The sequence below is a fragment of the Asterias rubens genome, chromosome 20 (assembly GCF_902459465.1).
Source record: "Asterias rubens chromosome 20, eAstRub1.3, whole genome shotgun sequence".
Lineage (NCBI taxonomy): Eukaryota > Metazoa > Echinodermata > Asteroidea > Forcipulatida > Asteriidae > Asterias > Asterias rubens.
In genome coordinates this window covers 1,954,639-1,972,178 of record NC_047081.1, presented here as the reverse complement: position 1 = coordinate 1,972,178, position 17,540 = coordinate 1,954,639, and the positions used below count along the sequence as shown (strand labels likewise).

The following is a 17,540-nucleotide window of genomic DNA, read 5'->3' as shown; positions in this document are numbered from 1 at the left end:
GAAATTAGGCCCTGGAGGCAATTGCCCCCATGCCCAGTCATTGCCTTGATGCCCCTTGAAATGTTCCAGTAAGCTAAGGAAAACTGCCTTGCCCCGACAGGAACAAAGGATCACATGCATTAGGCCCGATTCTAACAAAGAAGTAATGTAGTTTTAGAGAAAGAGGTAACTTTTCACCCACAAATTTGAATCTTTCTCGGGCAAACACAAACAACTCTATGCAACAAGGATGTCTTTACTTTCAACATTTTCATGCAACTTCGGCGACAAAATGAATTCAAATTTTCACAGGTTTGTTATTTTATGCATATGTTGGGATACACCAAGTGAGAATACTGGTCTTTGACAATAACCCTAAAAATCAATATCTTGACAGATCACAAAAATAAGTTTGTGAGATTTAAAAAACTATTGATCAATTTAACATTGATAATTTTGTTATCTTAAAAAATACAAATTGTTCACATTATTGTATCAGACATAGCTATTTTATCTGAATTATGCAAATTTATTCTTATGATTTGATCTTGGAAAGGTCAAAGTTCGTTCAAATTGTTAAAGGTAATAGTAATTCTGGGTCAGTATGAGGACTAAATAAAGACCACGTTGAAGATGACAAGTTTAAAGTGTTGACTTGATTTTTTTGTAGGAGTGTCTGTAGTATTTTTAACTTGTCTCACTGAATGACCATCTGACTTAAGGGGGCTTATGTAATCCCACAGACCGAAGAATTTGAGGTATCAATTAACTGGCAACCAATAGTTTAGTTAGGGACCATGTCCAAATCAGTCTAGACGTGTTAAAGGCAGTGGACACTAGTGGTAATTAATCAAAATAAATGTTAGCATAAAACCTTACTTGGTTGCGAGCAAAGGAGAGCTGTTGATAGTATCAAACATTGTCCCTCTGAAGTAACGTAGTTTTTGAGAAAGAGATAATTTCTCACTAAAATAATGAAAACACTTCTGACCAGAAGCCTTTTATTCCTATCTGAAAGCACACTATTTTGTACAACGGGTGTTTTCATCATTTTCTTGCAACTTCAATGACCAATTGAGTTCAAATTTTCACAGGTTTGTTGTTTGATGCATATGTTGGGACACACCAAGTGTGAATAATGGTCTTTGACAATAGTTAGCAAACACAAATAGCATTGCATTTTTATCAAATTTTGCCCCCAAAATATACTAGAAACCTTGTGTATCAAATTTTGCCTGAAAATGTGTACTTTTTCAGTTTTGCCTGAAAAAGGGTGCAAACATTCCAAACATTAAATTCCATATTGTTGAATTTTATTTGTATTTTAAAATTGAACCATCCCCAAAGCGTAAAATACATTGACTTGAACTATGATATTCTAATATGAATATTCATGAGCAGTGAATATCAAAGTAGTCACGGGGTGGCTTGCAGGTTTTAATTAGACTGGTCCCCTGTCTTTATCATACACGAGTGTGCTAGTGTGACGTCGGGTGTTCAGGCTACATTGATCGCGGGAGACTCTACAATCCGCCAACAGAGGACGCGATTCCTATTTTAATACCTAGTCAGATACCCTAAACCAAATTCAACGCTGAATTTTCGGATGAAGTCCAGCTTGACAAATCACGCGCGGCCCATTCAGAAACGCATGCTGGATTAGAATTTCTCAAAAACATGGACGGAGAGGAGTCATTTGCTTCTTCAAGAGAATTTTGCCCGCAATTTGGCTCCATTTTACCGTTTCCTGAAAAAGAAACGGTAGTTATGAAATGCAAGACATGTCCTCACAAAGCAAATGCAAAAAGTAAGTTTAGAATTAATGTATTTCTTGTGGAAACCGGAGCTTGTAAAGTTGTGTGCGATGGCCCCCTGGACTTGTGCGTTATTTATAAAATGGGTAGGCGGGGTCGGAACGTATCTAGGGGGGGGGGGGCTGATGCATGATCGCAACATACTTTGAATATTATATTAAATACATTAATGCAAATTCAGCTCAATGACTTTGACTCTGATGATGTAAATGACATGTGACTGATAATTTGTAGTTTACAAAAAAAGTTGAATATTTTTTTTAGTATAAAGAAAAATATTTATAAATAAAATAGTAGACATAGTTTTCAATATTAATTTTGTAATTTACATTATAATCGGCCTACTACTAGGCCTGTCTGTAAGATTAATGATTACCTTTTATATCATCCTTTGTAATGATTGCATCCCGGTGGCTCATCCGCTGTTGTTTAGTAATGTTATAATTTATAAAAAATATATACAAAATAAATAAAATTATCTTTTTTAATTGTGGTAAAAAAAACTAAAAGAAATACCCTTGGTACAACCACTTTTTCATTCGATATGAAATATTATAGTATCTAATTTACCTCAATGAGATATCCCTTTGTTTGTAAAAATGAGTGAAAAAGTGATGGCGCCATACGGAAAGTCATCCCCATTGACTGTCTGACTTACTTTTTTGGAAATGAATGTTTCAGATTTTCAAATCTTATGATGAGGCATGGTCTGTGCTGTGCAACCTGCCGCTGCCGGGTACTCATGATTTCAAAATCGACCAACACAATTTAAAATAACCTTCCTTTCATTCACAGATTTTCAACAAAATGTAACACTTGTGTAAAGTTGTGTTTATTAATATATTATCAGTGAATATTTTGATCTTTGTATCACTCAGTGGTGACCGCATATATCACTATCATTAGCACAGACAGCATATTTTTGAATGAATGAAAAGTCACTTTTTGTCTTCCTTCTCATTACAGAGCTGCATTACATGGTGTGGTCTATCATTCATACCTGTGTCTCAACTCTCGCAAGAATGTTGAAGGTCGTTACATGGTTACAGCCAGAAAGACCTAGGACCACTGGTGAGTGAAACACTGGACTTTTAGGCCAAGTTAAAAAAAGAAACATGTTTTTAGCGTCCCCGCCCGCTTCCTTTTTACATGCCGCCTCCTTTTTAATTTGTTACATTTTTTTATATATTTTTTTATGCACCTTAAAAAAAAATTACGCAATTTTTTTTTAAATGGTATTTTTAAACGTTCTCAGCTAAAACAATCTGAATGTCTTGACCAATACGTTTCATTTATGTATTGTGTGTTTGAGCAGTAGAAAAAACAATGGATATTTGACACTTTAAAAAGAATGGTGCCCATCTTGAAATAAAAAATAAAAAGCCCCTCCTCCTTCCCTTTTTTTGAGAAACCCGGATGCTAAACATGTTTCTTTTTTTACTCGGCCTTATCTTAGGAAATGTCCAAATTGTTTAGGTTTATATCTTGATGTTTACATACAGAAATGTTCGTACTTTATGTTGTTTATTTGTCTATACTACAACCACCAAAACATTTTGTTTGTATTTTTTTCTGTCAGAGGTTTCATTATTTATATTTAACTGTGAATTAATAAAAAAGAAGATGTACAAATAAAATCTGTGAAAAGGGTTCACCACCCACAGCGAAACCTCTGGCAATTTCTAAAATTGGTTTATGAAAAAGATGCACAATAGATGAAATTTATCTGGTGGTTTATTTCATATGGTTTCTTTTGAAGAATATAAGCCCCAAAATATTTAGGTTTACCATTTTATTTTATTTCAGGAAAGAAACAAAAACAAATCAGTTTAAAGTGTTTGCTACCTGTAGGGGAACCTCTGGTCAATATTATGAAATTGTTTGAAAGATAAATGCACAATTTTGGTTTGAATAAAAGGTGGTTTATCATTTCGTAAATTTTGAGAAAAAAAAGCAACCCTAAATTTCTTTGTTTGTACTTGTTATTTTATTTCAGAGGTTTTTTCCCTCTGAAAAAAGCAAAAATCAGTGATAAAGGTTTGCAAACCGTAGGGAAAGCTCTGGCCAATGTTTTAACTGCGTTTAATTGAAAAAAGGAACCAACACTTCATTTTAACTGGCGATTTGTTTTATAATTTGGTAATTTTTGAAAATTACCCTCCCCCCTCCCCAAATATTTGGCTAGAAATAGTTTTGTTTTATTTCAGAGGTTTTATATTTAACACTGAAGAGCAAACTTCAGTGATATGGGTTCGCAACCCATAGGGAAACCTCTGGCCAATTTTTTAACTGTTAATTGAAATTTTTGCCACTTCATATTTATTAGGTAATTTATCATTTGGTAAGTTTTGAAAAACAAGCCCCCAAATATTTGGTTTTGTATTTTTAACTCTGCACACAGAAGAGCAAAAATTCAGTGACAAAGGGTTCGCCACCCGTGTGGAAACCCCTGGCCAATTTTTTAACTGTGTTTGATTGAAAATTGCGCCACTTCAAATTGAAAGTTGACATTTGGTAAATTTTGAAAAATAACGTAAGCCCCCCAAATATTTTGATATACTTTGTTTCGTTTCAGAGGTTTTATATTTTACCTGTGGAAAAAATCAGTGACAAAGGGTTCGCCACCCGTAAGGAAACCCCTGGCCAATTTTTTAACTGTGTTTGATTGAAAATTGCGCCACTTCAAATTGAAAGTTGACATTTGGTAAATTTTTGAAAAATAACGTAAGCCCCCCAAATATTTTGATATACTTTGTTTCGTTTCAGAGGTTTTATATTTTACCTGTGGAAAAAATCAGTGACAAAGGGTTCGCCACCCGTAAGGAAACCCCTGGCCAATTTTTTTGAAATGTTTTGGAAAAAGCAAACCTTATTGATGTATCGAAATCTTTACCTCGGATGGATTCATCGCTACTGTGACAGTGTTTTGCTTCTTTCTGTTTTCTCAGCAAGTAGAACCAGTAGACCTATTTTGCTGAAACTTTCACAGTTTTATTTCATCTTAGGCGCTTTATCACAAATTTGTTTTTTCAATGCTTGGTTATTTTTCATCACTTCTTAATTTCATTTTTGTATCTGGTCTGGTTTCAGATTGACAGGGCATGTGCCAAGCGCGATCACGATGGGCTTCATTTCCACACCAGGCAAACACGATCAGCTGATGAAGGACAAACCGTCTTCTATTTCTGCCCATCATGCAAGTAAGTTAATCACTACTTAAGCCTGGTTCCTTTTTCCTGCATATGAAAAGTGAATTTTGGCGACACAGCCCTGTTTTCTTAGGGAATGTTTCGAAGGGGTTGAACACAGTTCAAAATTTGCTTCGCATTCGCAGGAAGTATGAACCGGGCTTTAGGCTTGTAGACCCTTTTAGGTTTAACATACAGTTTCCATAGATTGCACAGGGGTTAGTAGGTACCTGTGAGGGCTGAGATGGTTCTTGTGATTTATTTAGCTTGGTCACTACATATTTGGCTGCACAGGCAGTTTATTCCCAAGGGAGCTGAGTTGGTTTGATGATTGAAATAAATGGCCTAGTGATCAGGGGTAACACTGTTGATGAGCCACGAGCGTCACTGAATTACGGATTTCAGTGCTACATGAGGATTAGTACAAGCAGAAATTCACTGTTTACATGACATGTGTGTAAAGCACAATATGGTTACAAGTGTAGCATTCAGCAAATCTGTGGTGGACTTCACAAAGAGTTAAGACTAGTCTTATCATGAGTTAAGACAAGTTACTCGTCCAACTTAGGACTAGCATTAAGTTTTTAATATCCCCTGGGACTAGTCCTAAGTTAGGCTTTGTGAAATTGACCCCAGGATGGTTAGGGTAAAAATTCATTTTTTATGTAAAAGCAATTTTTTATTTATTTACAGGCATCAAGAGATTGAGAACTCCTGAAGAGAATCAACATCTTTGGATCGGCCTACACTGAGAGGAACTCAAGGCAATAGCTCACTGGAACAAGGAGATGAAATCGACGACGGCGACAACAAAGACGACCACCTGATGCCAGAGAGATGTCTTACTGATGAGGAGGCCGATGTTTTAACTGTGTTTATTAATTGAAAAATGCGCCACTTCAAATTAGGTGATTTATCATTTGGTAAGTTTTGCACAAGTCCCCAAATATTTGGTTTTATATATTTAACTCTGAAAACAGAAGAGCAAAAATTCAGTGACAAAGGGTTCGCCACCCGTAGGGAAACCCCTGGACAATTTTTTAACTGTGTTTGATTGAAAATTGCGCCACTTCAAACTTGAAGTTGACATTTGGTAAATTTTGAAAAATAACGTACGCCCCCAAAATATTTTGATGTACAAATAGGCTCGTTTTATTTCAGAGGTTTTATATTTTACCTGTGAAAACAGAGGAGCAAAAATCAGTGACAAAGGGTTCGCCACCCGTAAGGAAACCCCTGGCCATTTTTTTTTAAATGTTCGGAAAAATCAAACGTAATTTGTTGATGTATCAAAATCTTTACCTCGGAGGGATTCATCGCTACTGTGACAAGGTTTTGCTTCTTTCTGTTTTTTCAGCAAGTAGAACCAGTAGACCTTTTTTTTGCTGAAACTTTCAAAGTTTTATTTCATCTTTCTATATTTTGTCCATTAATCATTGACAAAAAACAACAACTTATGGCCCAACCTTTTAGGCGTATTATCACACTTTTGTTTTTTTCAGTGCTTGGTTATTTTTCAACCACTTCTTAATTTCATTTTTGTATCTGGTCTGGTTTCAGATTGACAGGGCATGTGCCAAGTGCGGTCACGATGGACTTCATTTCCACACCAGACAAACACGATCAGCTGATGAAGGACAAACCGTTTTCTTTTTCTGCCCATCATGCAAGTAAGTTAAGGCCTACTTAAGCCTGGTTCATTCTTCCTGCAAATGCACAGTGAATTTTGGCGACACAGCCCTGTTTTCTTAGGGAATGTTTCGAAGGGGTTGTGACACAGTTCAACTGTTGCAAGTTAGTGACAACAAAATTTGCTTCGCATTCGCAGGAAGTATGAACCGGGCTTTAGGCTTGTAGACCCTTTTAGGTTTAACATACAGTTTCCATAGATTGTACAGGGGTTAGTAGGTACCTGTGAGGGCAGAGATGGTTCTTGTGATTTATTTAGCTTGGTCACTACATATTTGGCTGCACAGGCAGTTTATTCCCAAGGGAGCTGAGTTGGTTTGATGAATGAAATAAATGGCCTAGTGATCAGGGGTAACATTGTTGAAGAGCCATGAGCGTCACTGAATTGCGGATTTCAGTGCTACATGAGGATTAGTACAAGCAGAAATTCACTGTTTACATGACATGTGTGTAAGCACAATATGGTTACAAGTGTAGCATTCAGCAAAACAGAAACAAACAAAACATGCAATTGGATCTTGAAGGATCTGCGGTGGACTTCACAAAGAGTTAAGACTAGTCTTATCTTAAGTTAAGACAAGTTACTCGTCCAACTTGGGACTAGCATTAAGTTTGTCCTAAGTTAGGACCAGTCCTAACTCTTTGTGAAATTGACCCAAGGATGGTTAGGGTCAAAGGTTCATTTTTTATGTAAAAGTAATTTTTTATTTTTTTTTATATTTTATTTACAGGCATCAAGAGATTGAGTACTCCTGAAGAGAATCAACATCTTTTGATCGGTATACACTGAGAAGAACTCGAGGCAATAGCTCACTGGAACAAGGAGATGAAATCGACAACAAAGACTACCACCTGATGCCAGAGAGATGTCTTACTGATGAGGAAGCCGATGTTTTAACTGTGTGTATTAATTGAAAAATGCGCCACTTCATATTAGGTGATTTATCATTTGGTAAGTTTTGGACAAGCCCCCAAATATTTGGTTTTATATTTTTAACTTTGAAAACAGAAGAGCAAAAATTCAGTGACAAAGGGTTCGCCACCCGTAAGGAAACCCCTGGACAATTTTTTAACTGTGTTTGATTGAAAATTGCGCCACTTCAAACTTAAAGTTGACATTTGGTAAATTTTTAAAAATAACGTACGCCCCCAAAATATTTTGATGTACAAATAGGCTCGTTTTATTTCAGAGGTTTTATATTTTACCTGTGAAAACAGGAGCAAAAATCAGTGACAAAGGGTTCGCCACCCGTAAGGAAACCCCTGGCCATTTTTCTTTTTAAATGTTTGGACAAAAACGAACGTAATTTGTTGATGTATCAAAATCTTTACCTCGGATGAATTCATAGCTACTGTGACAGGGTTTGCTTCTTTCTGTTTTCTCAGCAAGTAGAACCAGTAGACCCATTTTGCTGAAACTTTCACTGTTTTATTTGATCTTTCTAACTCTTTGTGAAATTGACCCCAGGATGATTAGGGTCAAAGGTTCATTTTTAATGTAAAAGTAAATTTTTATTAATTTTTTTGATTTACAGGCATCAAGAGATTGAGTACTCTTGAAGAGAATCAACATCTTCGGATCGTTCTACACTGAGAGGAACTCAAGGCAAGAGCTCACTGGAACAAGGAGATGAAATCATCACCGAAGACGACAACAACGACGACCACCTGATGCCAGAGAGATATCTTACTGATGAGGAGGCCGAGCGTCCATCCCAGTATGGGTACTTAAATAAGATAAGGATCCTTTATCAATGACAGTGCCATCAGGATTGTCTCAAGAAACAAAATGAGGCTTGACATCCAAATTTAGTCTGGTTCCTTTTTTCAAACTTTGAGAGTTTCAAGCGGGTTTTGATCGGTACACAGGAACCAGACGAAATGGCCGAACTGTGGTAAAAGTGTTTTTAAACTGTCAGTGTTTGCTTACATTAGTTTGTGTTAGATAACACCTAAGCAGATCCTTGCCATTTGATTGGAGGAGTGTCCGTCATGTGTTGGCAAATAAAAGTACTATTGCACGCTACGGTCACTCAGCGTGCATTTTTGTTCCATCCGAAAAGTACTATTGCACGCTGAGGAGCAAAAAACATCACCGCGTGCGCGTGTCTTTGGTAACGCAGCAGTGTTACTGCAAGGCACATTACTAGCATTCGGTTTCTGCGTGTCCCAAAACAGCTGTACAGAACGCATTGTCAAACAGGCCGACCCAAAAGAAACGGGTGTAATTTCACAATTAGAAATTGTAGGCCTACGCTTTGTTTATGAAAGTTGTATCTTCCAATCAAAATGACAAAGATCTACTTGGACAATATATTAAACAAATAATGAATGTTTTTCATTCGTGCAAGGGTGCAAATACTCATGCTGTATAGCTTGTTTCAAAAAACGAGTATCTAAAATTTAATTGTTTACCTTCATGAATTGTTGTTATTGATCGATCCTCCCCTTACCCCTGGGGTGGGTTGATCGATTGAAAGAACGAACGAGGCATAATATTTGTGTATTTTACATAAATTGTCTTAAAGGCAGTGGACACTATTGGTAATTACTCAAAGTTAATTATTATCATAAAACCTTTCTTGGTAATAACGAGTTATCGGGAGAGGTTGATAGTATAAAACATTTTGAGAAACGGCTCTCTCTGAAGTGACTTAGTTTTCGAGAAAGAAGTAATTTTCCACGAATTTGATTTCGAGACCTCAGATTTAGAATTTGAAGTCTCGAAATCAAGCATCTGAAAGCACACAACTTCGTGTGACCATGGTGCGAGAAGGGCGTTTTTTTCTCTTTTGTTAATATCTCACAATTTTGACAATCGATTGAGCTCAAATTTTCACAGATTTGTTATTTTATGCATATGTTGAGATACATCAACTGTGAAGACTAGTCTTTGACAGGTACCAATAGTGTCCAGTGTTTTTGATACATTTTATCGAAACATTCCCACGAAACGAGTTCACAATACTTCGTACAAAATGCATACATTTTTCATATAGACCTTTCACTTTACTTTCCAAAATACGGAATTTTTTTCTTTTTTTTCTTTTTTCAAAACTCTCTTGGCAAATGTTTTTTCCCCTCATACTTTTAAAACTTTGCTTGCTTTAAAAACTCTTCTTTTCTAGATTTTCCCAGAGTTGGAATATCTTAAATCGGTTTAGGAAAACAAAAAATTCTGTAAAATTTGCTTGTGACTCAAATTGTGGGAGTGCTTCTGGTTCTATATATCTATAATTTGATGATTGTAAAGCCAAGTACAACTTGCACGCACTCAAGACAATTAATGCAACCAAAACACATCCTAAAGTTGTATTCTTCTTGGGACCAATCTTCATGACATACGAGTACGTCATCAATTTAACCAAATTTACTCATTTTAAGCACGACATGTTTGGATAAATGTGATGCACACCTGTCCAAACTTAAAATGAAATTAATTGAAAGTACAATATCTTTTACGAAACAGTCACATTTGAAAATGTTGTTTTTTCTTCTTTGCATTGCTGTGACAGTAATAATTAACAGTTCTAAATTTCATTGATTTTTTTTTGGCATCAGCTGATGAAAAAAAAAATCTTATTTCAGAGATAAATTTTATTTCAACTCAAGGATGGTAAATGTTGTACATGTACTTGGCTGTTTTTATAATTTGAAAAATTATGTCTTAAATTATTTGGTGACCATTCATTAAATGCTGTAGAAAGCACCACTGAACTGTAGAAGCAGCAGAGTTGTGCAAACGTGTGTGCCGGTTGGTGTGGCCAACTACTATCTGGAATGTGTGGCGACCTAATGATCCAAGAGTTAATGGTTGGGTAAGCATTTTATTAAGTGAAATCTTGTTAATGTGGCACTGGTAGTCTGTCTTACCGGTGTCCTACCTTACATGATTGACAAACTATTTCAACTTTCTCGATCTCCGACAAAAATACAAAACCTAAGAAAGAAAGGATTTGGTTGCCTGTTGAAGTCTTTGGGGGCCTGTATCAAAAGTGTCAAGGACTGAGGACCATAGCACTTTTTTTCACATTTTTTACCTGATCATTTTGTTATCCTAAGTTGGTACCCGTCTCTCTATACTGTTCCTGTGTAAATGGGTCTACTTTTTGATCAACCTTTTCTGCAACCGGACATCCTCTTCTGATCTGAGGGAGACTCTGGACCTGACGGATGACGGAGACTTCTACCCAGATGTTGGTGCGAGGGTCGGAGAAACGAGATTCTGAACATGGCTATTCACATTTCAATCAGGTACTCAGGCTTTTACATTGGTTTCACTTGTGTTAAGAAGTTTTGACTGTATCAAAAGGAGATATCAAAGATGACAATGGGATTGTGTAGGAAGTAAACAGGGTGCTTTATTGTAGAAGAAACATCGTTGCTTAGAAAGATGCTGTTGTGCATTATGTTATTGTAGGTTTTACTTACACTCCTTCGTAAGTTAGAATAGTGTTAAGATTTCCGAGTTAGTTAAAACCCCTGTTGAACTGGTTGACGTTAGTTATTCAGTCTATGACGTTAACAATTGGTCTATTTCAGCGACCAATTAACTAGGTTGTGCGTTGTAGGTTTTGAGTGGTCAGCTCTATGACAGATTCTACAGTAGGTATGTTAACGACAATCAGTTGAGGAAATGATTTACAAATGATGTTGACCAATGGACATTGCTTTTTTTAATACATTTTTCATAACCGTAGTAATTTAGCTGCAGTAGTTGTTTTCAATCCTTTAGGGTATTAATTATTGATAATTGTGAACAATTTCTACAACTAGTTAACCCTTTTCCAGCTGAACATGGTGACGACACACAAGTTTTCTACAAAAACTCACAAAATTTGTAAAGTTCAGCCGCAATGTTGGAATCTTGTTTCTCTGATCAGCACATCATCATCTGGGTTGAAGTCTTAGTTATTCAGGCTGTTAAAGTGACAAAGACACTTGGTCATTAATTATTTTGACAGGTTCTGAAAAGAGTAGGCAAGTTTATGATATTAAACCCGTAGAACTGTTGGGAACAAATGCAAGCTACTAGTTTTTGTCAGTATAACAATTGTATTTTGTGTTTGTTAAGATCTCTTTGAAACAAAACAAATTTTGTGCGATGTCCATCAATTATTTTAATTCTTTTATGGTAAACATGAGAATGTCTCAACATGTACAACAGCAAAGTGCACAATGGATCAAACTAGGTGTTTATTAGCGTATTAGCAGTATTAGTGTAGACTTATTCAGTTAAATAACCTCAGAACAAACATAGTAATTTGTCACATGGCTAGGTAGTTTAAGGAAAAGGGAGCATACACACTAGTCCAATATTAGTGTAGAATTATTAAACATATAACTTCAAAACGTTTAGTTATTTCTCAATTCGCTTGTTAGATTGATTTTGTTATGAATATTATGCCAAAAAGAAACAGCAGGAATAGGTTTTCTAAATAAGACGTCGCTTTGTTACTTTACTCATGCACTGTTTGCAGAATCACAGGTGTCTTACTAGATGGAAATACACCAAGTTATCAGTGATTTTCCGACACCGACGTCCGACTAATTTTTATGCAAAAAATTGTAATTTATAATTGGTACGAAATCATTAGCATGCAGTGGTTGGTTTGCAGATTTACATGAAGTTAATCAGTAGGAGTAGTTGTTGATCCTAGATTTTCAATACTTAATTGGGACTTCATCAGCAATTTGTAGTTCCGTAGGATTTGAAACTTTGTTGTACTTAGGAGTTTAGAATTTGTTTAGAGATAGGTTAGGTTTATTTAAGAGGTTTTTTTTCTCAGTCTAGTTATCCTCCATAAACCCAATGTCATCTACAATATCTCCTGTTATGATACTCAATGCAATGAAAATGCAAATCTGATGTTTTCGTACAACCTCACTTTTGACTTTGAAATTTGACTTTATTTATTTGACTGCGTTTGAACATGTAATCACACACACTGTTAAAATGTTGCGATGTTTTAACAAATCCAAAACTTATGATTGATTTGAAACAAAATTTATGCAGAAGTGTAGTACTTCTAATGCAAGTGAAACCAATACATTCCTGAGTATGCTGTTAATATTGAAAAGAACATGCGTATTTTAGTGTTGTTTTTTGTGCTCGTCACAAAAATTAACAAAATTGTTCAAGTTCAGCCGCCATGTTGGAATCTTGTTTCTCTGATCAGCGCATCATCATCTGGGTTGAAGTCTTCGTTATTCTGATGGTACAGGACTCAATCGGTGACGGAGTGGAAACGTCCTTTTACACTTCAACCAAAATTCAAACTTGAAACTTGACTCCAAGAACTTAGCGACGTGTTTGCCCGAACAGGGGGAGACGTCCGATGGTACACTTGATACAGATTCATCAAACACTTTAACGGGCAACAGAATCCTTTCGACTTATGTTTTGGACTTTGAAAAAAAATCTTTAGTTTGTTTTTGGCTTCGGACTTTAAAAAAACCCAATCTTTTTAGTTTGTCAATCATGTAAGGCAGGACTTTGGTAAAACAGACTATCAATGAAACATTAACTTGATTTAACTTAATAAAATGCTTTCCTTCCATTAATACTTAGATCATTAAGTCGCTTCACTTTCTAGATAGTAGTTGGCCACACCAACTGGTACACACGTTTGCGCAACTCTGCTGCTTCTACAGTTCAGTGGTGCTTAAAAAATCAAAAAAATGCCTTAAAAATTGCCTTTTTTATATAGACTAAGTCAGCCAAAAATATTTCTCGTGCCGTTGTACGGTTCGAAATTAACTGCGTAAAAAGTTTGGCCCTACCCCCCCTATTATTAAAATCATGATCAACCAAATGCACCCCCTATAGGGGTGCAGAAGAGACTGTATCCCATAGTAATGTACACCAACATGTAATCAACTAGAAATTTGCACATGACACTTATACAAGGCGTCAAATTCAAATTACCATTAGATTATATAGCTAGGTACATCAAAATGGAATGCAGCCCCTTATTAAAGGTATCGTCTTATAGCTTGTTGTGACTTTAAATAACAATAAAATGGAGTTCCATTGTGGACTTAGTCATTTTTTGACCAAAACACTAGCCATTGTTTGTACTTAGTAATTTTTTGAGCAGAAACTCATAGTCAATGTTTGTACTTAGTCTTTTTTTGTACTTAGTCATTTTTTGACAAAAACACTTAGTAATTATTGACTTTCTGTGTCCTTTTGTGGACTTAGTCATTTTTTGACCAAAAACACTAGCCATTGTTTGTACTTAGTAATTTTTTGAGCAGAAACTCATAGTCAATGTTTGGACTTATTTTTTTTTTGGACTTAGTCATTTTTTGACAAAAACACTTAGTAATTATTGACCTTTTGTGGACTTAGTCATTTTTTGACCAAAAACACTAGCCATTGATTGTACTTAGTAATTTTTTGAGCAGAAACTCATAGTCAATGTTTGTACTTAGTCTTTTTTTGACTTCAAAAACTTTCCAAGATTTAGATTATAAAGTCACGGAACAAGCTATAAGATGCGGCCTTTACAGAAGATACAACATTGGTAGTTACGCTATTGTAAATTTTGGTAAGCATGCAAGTAAACATTCATCTAATGTCCACTTGATGTAAAAACTGTTTTGAGATAAACAATTAATAAAGAAATTTGTTTTGAAACCTGCAAGTTTTAGATAATGTTTTTTGTGTCCAAATTTGTGCACTCTATATGCAGTATATGACTACCAATGTTGTACCTTCTTTATAAGTAAGAAATGCAACCTGTAAACCATAAAGGAGTCAAATTTAATTAGATTTGTTTGAAAATAAACAAACAAAAACGCTTTGATTCTTGGAATATTCTGAAAAAGCACAAACAATTATTTTACAAGTTTGTGGAAACCAAATAGTTTATGTTTTCATGAGACTATTTTTTGTTTTGCCATGTGGACTCCTTTTGGAAAAACAGGTTACATTTCTTCCTTGGTTGATCATTTATATTTCTTAGCTATGGTTGTCATTTGCCAGCTGATGTTTCTTCTCGGATAAATTCTTAACTGGTTAGGGGGGGTTTAAGTTTAATTTTGGAACTATACACATTTTCAATACTTTTAATAAAGACAAGTATGAATTGAAAGCTGTATTTGATTTTACAAATACAATTTTTGAATTGTGGCACTTGACAAGTGCATTAAAAAAAAATGACATTTTGAAATAATTTCAATGAGGTTTAAGTAATTTTACATCAACTGGCACATTTCTAACCATCAATTTAAGCAACTATCAAAATGAATAGTAAGGAAGCAACAGGAGTGCAAAAGCACCCCTAAAACAAAAATTGTTTTAATTAAAACATTCCGGAAACATAACATACATCTTAGTCATAATCAAGCTCTTGAGGTAGGGGTGGGTGGGGGTTAATGTCTAACAGTGTGGATGCACTAACTGCTGTTTTTGTTTTCTTTCTTTTGAAAACATGAGTTTGTTCAAATAAAGTCTTGAAAATTCAAATAAACAGTCTAGTCTGGTTTGCTTATTATTTTCTGATGAATCATAATATTTGGACAATTATTGGTTCTATGAATGACTTTGGTGATCCCCTATTCCTCTTCTAGGCGTTGATGAACTAATTAAAAGTAACTTTTAGAAAATAATAAAGATTGGGGATACTTTTGGTAGTTATCAAACACCCGTCTCATCACTTGGTGTGCCTCAATAAATGCATAAATAACAAACCAGAGAAAGTTTTGGCTCAAATGGTCATCAAAGTTGAAAACAAAATATGAAAGGAAATCTACATTCCATGCATAAAATTGTGTGCTTTCAGATGCATGAGAAAGGCTTCATGCCTGAAGCCTTTCTCAGATTAAACTTTTTGAAAAAAATTACCACTACTAAAACTACATTTTACTTTAAAGGGTGTTTTTCCGACAGTTTTTCCGACAACATTGTTTTAACATCAACATGGCCAGTGCTCTATCGTTTTCATGGTAATTAATGTTTGGAGTAACTACCAAGTACACCTAGTTAATAGGATGCATTCAAAATTATAAAGCTAATTTTTTTCTCAACATCCTGGGGGGGGGGGGGGGGGGCTTAGAGTTACATATTATTCATGAACAGTAATTCCATGTTTGCAAGTACAGAAATACAGTGTAATCGTTCCTTTTGGTGAACTAGAATCAGTTGCAAAACTCAAAAAAATGCTCATTCACAATATTAGGTAATGACCTCAAGGGTAGTTTAGTATCGAATTGACGATGCTTGGCCTGTAATACAGGCATTATGTTTGGCTCTTTAGGGAAAAGTATGAACATTTCATCGAGAAGAAGGGCTCACCTAAATGAAAGTGTTTAATAGAAATTTAACGGATTCTTCGGAGGCCCCACAAAAAAGGAGAAGTCATAAATAATGTGGGTCTTAGGAGAAAAAAAAATACGAGATAATTTTGGGCAAATGTGTTGGTATAAATTATTTTGGCCCTACAGCTAGTAATAGAAATATACATTTTGGTTTCCTTACAGAACGGTTGAGGCTCGTACCTCAGTGACTGCTGTTGTGGCTGGAAAGACTGCTGAGATGTAGGGAGAGGCAGCATACACTTCTGATGAAAGGGAAACATTCAGATTCCACGAACTCTGAAAAAGAACAAAATTATAGTTAGGGTATGGATGTAAATTAGTGTTCATACATAATGAGGGGATATAGAAAGTATAAGGCATTGGGAAATTTTACTTCAGGACAGCATGTTCAGGGGGCCTTTAAATTGTCTCAACATATACATGACATGTACAGTACCTCATGTCATCAAATCTAATTCCCAACACACAAGAAAACAATTCAAAGAAAAATATGTGCGCCCTGTGAAGCTACTCTAAACACTTGCATTGAACTTGAAGGAATTGGAGAAACAAAAAACGTGTAGTGCAAAGTGTTAGAATTCATCAGCAAAATCGATGTGGGTCAATGTTTCAACAAAAATATCCGTCCCTAACAATATTTTCCTCACTTGTATTGAGCGAGAATTCAGTGGTTTAATCAATTTTAACACAATCTACGTTTCTTCGATTTGTCTTGGGTTATATCATTGACATTTAGCTGACAATAGTTTGACTGTATTGCCCGAGACAATCTTGTCTTATAACCCCCTCAAATTTCCTCTTTTGCATCAACACATGAATCACTTACCTGATTAAGAAGATTCTATGAACATCCGTGCGGTTATCATCGTGGAAGTTGTTAAATTTTGATGTGTAAAATGTGACAGAAAATCTGCTTTTCCTCCACACACACGTCGAGCAATCGCCTTTGAACACACGATGCCCGCGCTCAGAACCAAAATGGCCGCGAGGAGTTAAGGGGTGCATCAACCTCGTTCCAAGGGGTGATCGATATCGCCATCTTTTCCCAGCATGCCTTGCTCGATGTGCATGCGCGTGACCGTAGTACGAACGGCATCCTTTTATTGGCCGAAATTTGAAAGGATCATAGGGGGTGAGGCCAGCACTTTTATCAATTGCCTATTTTTTTGTTAAGGTGCGATGTTGTGCTCTTCATGATGCAGTAGGCTTTTTTGAAGCCTTTTTTTTATTGAATAGAAGCCAATAATAATATTTCAAGCAATAATTTCAGAAGTTGCTATTTTGTTTTTTACTTGAAAGAAAAACAAAACCCACACAAAATTCAAAAATACAATCTGCCCCTGCCTCCTGCAGATCTTAGCTGCGAGTAAGGGGATAACTTTCCGTATGGCGCCACCACCTTTTCACTCATTTTTACCGAAAAGGATATCTCAATGAGGTAAATTAGATACTATATTATTTCATATCAAATGAAAAAGTGGTGGCGCCATACGGAAACTTTTCCGAGTAAGGCCGTGGATGTTTATTTTCCCAAATTATTATTATT

The 17,540-nt window shown here is 35.6% G+C and overlaps 1 long non-coding RNA gene across 1 annotated transcript; it reads left to right on the top strand.

Moving 5' to 3' along the window:
- The first annotated feature begins 4,955 nt into the window (after nt 1-4,955).
- On the top strand, nt 4,956-8,241 carry LOC117303747. The gene is made up of 3 exons (XR_004520540.1): nt 4,956-4,993; nt 7,402-7,622; nt 8,206-8,241. It is a non-coding gene; the product is annotated as an uncharacterized LOC117303747 (long non-coding RNA).
- The last annotated feature ends 9,299 nt before the right edge of the window (nt 8,242-17,540 follow it).